Source organism: Elephantulus edwardii, unplaced genomic scaffold (assembly GCF_000299155.1).
Source record: "Elephantulus edwardii isolate Elephantulus edwardi_28Jun2011 unplaced genomic scaffold, EleEdw1.0 scaffold00089, whole genome shotgun sequence".
In the NCBI taxonomy this organism is placed as follows: Eukaryota; Metazoa; Chordata; class Mammalia; order Macroscelidea; family Macroscelididae; genus Elephantulus; species Elephantulus edwardii.
The window spans coordinates 8,899,509-8,905,508 of record NW_006399839.1 but is presented as its reverse complement, the minus strand read 5'-3'; the positions used below and the strand labels follow the sequence as shown (position 1 = coordinate 8,905,508).

Here is a 6,000-nt window from a genome sequence, read left to right as displayed (position 1 = left end):
GAATGGAAACCCAAAATCTCTGTAAATGTTCATTACAATTAGTAAAATTTAATAAAAAAGGAAGGAAAAAATTAATAATAATAGAAATGTTTTAAAAAAGAGAGATTATCCATCTTTCTCCCATGGAGCTCCTAGTGGATTCGAACCATGAGTCTTTGGGTTGGCAACCTAATTCCTTACCAGGTAGCCACCAGAGCTAACTTGTGGCTTTTGGAGCCTGTAAATCACAGGGGAGGAGACTGTCCATCTTTCTCTCTCTGAGCTGCTGGGGGATTTGAACCACCAAGGAGGAGAGGCCTTGGGGGAAGCCGCGTAGTTTCCTAGGGACAATGTCACAGCCTTTAAGCTCTGCAGGAATTCTCAGTTTATTCTCACAATAGTCCTTTTAAGTACCTTTCTTATGTCCCAAACATCTGTCCTTCCCAGAGAAACCTGCTCCAAGCGAGACAGCACTGTAAGGATGTCAGAGGGTTAGAGTGGGACTCAGCCTGGCTCCCCTGCTCACAGTCCACCATCCGTACACTTGCCTCGGCCACTTCCAGAGTCCGAGTCTTTGACATCCTTTTGGCGCTGTTGTTGGATTTGTCATGTCTTGTGCTGCTAATAGAAAGTTCTAATCTACCAGCTGCTCCTTGGGAGAAAGATAGTGTCTCCTTCCTTTAAGATTTGTAGCTTTATATTCTTGTGATGGTGAATAACTCAAATGTTCAACTACAAGTGAATGGACTGAGAAACTGAGAAACATTCACATGATGGAATACTATGCAGTACTCAGGAGGGATGATTTAAAAAAAATACTTCATAACTTGGGGAGAGACTGGAGAGCATTATGCTGAGTGAACTAGCTCAGTCTCATAAGGACAAATACAGCATAGATCATTATTGTAAACACAGAAGGATAACTAGTAACACATGTATGGGGACCCAAGGGGGAAAGGAGTGGGTACAGAGTGGTAAGGATGGGTAGGGGTGAAACCACAGGGTTGCACAATTTGGTGGGTGGAGGGATGGGGTTAAGGAAATTACAAAGATCTGGTGGAGACCTGAAAAAAAACCAACACAAGACGGTAATGATGGGCACAATCCAATGATGATTATTTCCCCCCTGAATACTGTTGCTGAGTGTCTTCCAATCACCAGCTACTGAAGCAGTTGGGAATGGAATGGGTCTCTGACAGGTCTGCTTTCCCTCCAGTATCCAAAGCAATGATGACTAATTTTACAAACCATAATGCACGGGAATGACTGTATGACACACAATGTGAATGATGAATAGTGTGAAATGCGGTGTATGCAAATATTGGAAGCAAACCAATAAAAGCTAAACATTTTTTTTAAAAGTGATTTACAGCTTCAGAAACCTGATGGAGGATCATTATGAGGTGGAAGTGATTTGGAGGGCAGGAGGTTTAACTTAGAGAGCTCTGGTGGCTTACTGGTAAAAAATCGCACTGCCAACACCAAGGTCCACGGTTCGAATCCCCCAGCTGCTCTGTGGGAGAATGATGTGCAGTCTCCTCTGGTGTGATTTACTGCCTCTGAAAACCTGCTGGAGGGTCAGTTACGGGTCCTTCTGACTCGATGGTACACAGCAACAACAGGTGTGATCTGGATCTTGTAAGATAAGATTTACTAATGAATAGAAAATTTCTGTAGTTGTTTTTCGCCCCTTGTTTGCTTTTCCTTTCTCTTTAGATTCTGGTGGCAATATGTGAAAGCAAACACTTCCATCTCTGCTGATTTCCTGGATGATGGCTCTTCCTGAGGCAGGAGAAGAGGGGCCAGCAGCTCGCACCCACCCCACTCATTCTGACCGTAAGTGTCCGACCAGTTGGATGACGTTGGTTCAACATTCCACAACGCATCACTGTTCTCACTCGCACTATTTCTGTTGTTGCCAAAACAAAAGTCCTCACCACTGAGGACCACATCATGACCAAATGGAGAGCAGACTACTGTTGTCAAGAGTTTCATTTGTCTTGGATCCACAATCCACATGAATGGAAGTAGCTGTCAAGAAATCGAAAGCTCTATTACTTTGGAGATGGCGTCAGAAGGGGCCAGTCTTTGGACAAACACATCCCTCTGGGAAAGGTGGACGGTCAGAGAAAGAGAGGAAGACCCCCCACCCCATAAGATAGACTGACACAGGGACAGAACAACGGGTCCTGCATATGTTAGAGATGGTAGCAGGATAAGGCTCGGATCAGATCTGCGGTTCACAGGGTCCATAGGGTTGCCGGGAGTCATAGGCCAGTGGGCAGCACCTAACACCACCACCACCACCAACTACAACAACAACTGTTTTGGTCAAATCTGTTGCCAACGGCCTCTCAAAAGTGCTAAAGACTGACCTGGTCGCCAAGATGTCTTTCCCCAAATACAAGCCATGGCGCCTGGCCATCCTACCTGCTACCCTCGTCTCAGCCGAATACAACATCTCTCCAGAGACGTGGTGGGCTCAAACTGAGCAGCTGGCCATTAGATCCCAGCTTAAACCAGGAGTATCTGCTTCAGCTCAATGACTCCAACAGGCAGACGATCATTGAAGGTCCTGCCTTGACTCGCTGGACCTGTGCAAGATCAGCGAATGTGTATCCCGATTTCAGGCCCACAGTCAAGCTCTTCCTCATAGGAGCTGTGTTTGGCCTTGGACCCCCTCCTCTTCTGTTTTTAAAACCAAGAGGGATAGGAAAGAAAAACTTATCCAGGAAGGAAAATGGGAACGACCCTTTAACATCTCATACTAAGTTTGACAGAGATAACTATGTATTGTTGTTTAAATAAATCTTCTATTAATCATTAAAAAAAAGTGCTAAAGAGCAAGGTTTTCCATTAGGAGACTAAGGTGCCTCCAACAGAAGCCATGCATTTGGACTAGCTTCTGAACGCTGACAATAAAGAAGAAATATCAAAGAAAAAGAAATGCCATGAATTGTAGTGTTGGCAAAGGAGACTGAATACACCAGAGATGGCCAAAAGAACCAACACTTTTGAAAAGAAATACAGTCAGGGAGGTGGGGCTTCATCTCAGATACTTTGGGCCTTTCATCAAGAAGGGTAAGTCCCTTTAAGAGGCCATCATGCTTGGACAGTGGAAGGTCCGTGGAGGAGGGAGAGACCCTCAACAAAGAGGGGCTGGAGCATGACAGAGGTAGTGAGGACGGCGCAGGACTGGGTCCAGTTCTGTCTCTTACGCAGTCGGCTCAGTGACACCTGAGAACAACAGCCCCTAAAATTTCCCCTTTGTGCTTTTGATTAACTGTTGCCTATTTGAACTCACAACCAATTCTTCACAAGAGCATAACGTTCAAGGCAAACCTCTTGTTAATTGCTGCTTAGAGTAACGACGGTTTCCTGGCATAGCTTCAGTGCAAGCTTCAAAAAATGATTTGCTGAACTAGATCCTAGATCAGGGCTCGTCCTATGCCCACCCCCACCCCCAATATTGATGCAACCAGTGAGGACCCTTGTGCACTGGGGAGACGTAAGATCATACTCCGGTGCGTCTCATCCATCAAGTGCATTCAGACGAGATGGGGTGCGTGCAGGGGAGGGTATGGCCGTAGTCTCATTAAGTGCATTCAGGATGGATGAAAATGAACCTGAGTTCGGGTTCTAGGGATGCGGACCCCAGCAAATGAATTTATGACGGAAATAAGATAGTGGTGGATCCTTAACCTACTTTGAGAACAAGCTGCTTTTTTATACCAAGTGCCATCCACTCCCATCTACATAATTAATGAACTAATTACAAACAAGTCTTATCTAATCATTGAAGCAGGCCCCATGTGACCTATCTTTGGCTTCACTTCCATGGTCAGGTAATTGCATTTCCTTGAAAGTAACACAACTTTATCTGAGAACTGATACCCTATAATTTAGACCTTTTTACTAATTCAAGTCAGCCTGATGGCAAATAAATATAAACAGGGGGTAGAAGGAGGGTGGTAGTGGTATTGAAATCTTTGCCTTCTAAACAACGGTCTCCAAGCCAGAAATGTGGGGCTGGGAATGTCTGGACAAAGCAGATCTCTCCCAGGGAAAAAGGCAGAACTACAATGCCATCGTTTAGTCAAATGAAAAGTGGTTTGTTGTTAAATCGGTACCAAATGCAAATGATACGTACAACAGTAATTAGCAAAGATTACACAGTAATTAAAATCACCATGATTATGTGAGCGCGGACCGTTTACACAATAATCTCCCCGTTCCCTCTGCAATATGGTACCAGTCCCGTGGTGACAGTGGAGAGCTGGGATAGGGTGCGAAACGGAAATCACAGCTTTCTGAATTCTATGGTCAAAGATCAGCCATGGAAATGCAGGGACAAATGAACCTCTGACCAGGAAACCCAGCTTCTGTGGAATTTCTGAAGCTACACGATGTGGCCCCATTAATGTCTGTTCCCTGCTAAGGTCTCTCTCTATCCCTCCCTCCCTCCGTGTCTCTCTCTCTCTCTCTCTCTCTCTCTCCTTCCTTATCCACCTAACAGTGGCAACTCTATTAGCTATGCTTACTGTTTTTTATCTACTCTGTGCCATTAAAGGACCCTGGTGGCACAAAGATTAAGTGCTCAGCTGCCAACCAAAAGGTTGCCTGATCAAATCCACTCAGTGGCTCTGTGGGAGAAAACCTGGCAATCTATGCCCATAAAGTTATAACATAGAAAACCCCATGGGGAAATTCTACTCTGTCACATACATCAGGAGATGGAGTGCACTGAGAAAATCTGTTGTAAGGGACCTCCTCAAATTACTTAGGAGCAAGGATGTCAGTTTGAGGACTAAGGTGCACTTAATTCAAGCCATGGTCTTTTCAGTCACTTGCTATGCATCCGAGAGCTGGACAAAGAATAAGGATGACGGAAGAACTGATGTCTTTGAGGTGTGCTTTCGGAGAAGATACTGACTATCCGTGGACAGCCAAGACAACAGATAGGTATTAGAGAGGGTGCAGCCAGAGTGCTCCTCAAAGGCGAAGATGATGAAGCTTCTTCTCACATACTTTTGACATGTTGGTAGGAGAGGTTACTACTTGGAGAGGGCCATCGTGCTTGGAAGGGTGGAGGGACAGTGGGAGAGATGAAGGGTGAAAGGTGGCAATCTGAAAGCTGAAAAAGCATTGGCAGAGTCGAGGAGAGAAGTGGTGATGTCCCATCTTACAGGAGCTTGTGAGAAAAGGAGAGGAGAGAAAAAATTGATTTAGAGGTCAGCTCAATGAAAAGATGAAAGAGAGAAAGAGCCAACAGCCTGAGATGAGCCTAGCTCAATGTGAAGATGAACAAGAAGGATAATAGCCTTAGGATGAGCCAAGTTCAATGCGAGAATGAACGAGAGGGACATTAGCCTAGGACGAGGCAAGTTCAAGGTGAGGATGAATGAGAGGAGCAATAGCCCAACATGAGCCAAGTTCAATGTTGGGATAAAAGAGATGGACAGATGGCCAAGATGAGCCAAGGGTTAGACCTTGTGAAGCTTATGAATGACGTTCATTGTGTTATTGGTCATCCAGTAAGGCTGGCTCCTGGCTACCCTATGCACAATGGACTGGATGGTGCCTATATCATGACCACGATCAATTAGAGATCTCACTGTTGTGATTCACTGGGGGTTTTGTTGGCTGAGTTTTAGAATTCTTCCTAGTCTGTGTTAGTCTAGATGTTTGCTTGTAACCCATTCAGAATCACAGTAACACTTAAGCCTCTACTAACAGAGGAGTGGTGACTGGGTCTCCCACATGGACAGCAAGCACTTCACCGCTAGACCACCACTAACTCAACTCAACTCAATCAACTAACTCATCTCAACTCAACTCAATCAACTAATTCAACTCAACTCAACTCAACTCAACCCAACCCAACTCAACCCAACTCAATTCAACCCAACTCAATTCATTGTTGTTGAGTTGGAACTCAGCCATGGCTGACCCTCTAGCAGGTTTTCAGAGGCTGTAAACTGCACAGGAGGAGACTGCCCATCTTTCTTTCAAGGAGCAGCT

General features: G+C 45.1%; 1 protein-coding gene and 1 pseudogene across 1 annotated transcript in view; one reads left to right on the top strand and one right to left on the bottom strand.

The window, feature by feature from the left end:
• MYO18B (myosin XVIIIB) overlaps positions 1-6,000 on the bottom strand; it is a 321,585-nt gene that overhangs the window by 12,427 nt on the left and 303,158 nt on the right. The gene's annotated exons all lie outside the window — the stretch shown is intronic.
• On the top strand, positions 2,367-2,750 carry LOC102876214 (annotated as a pseudogene).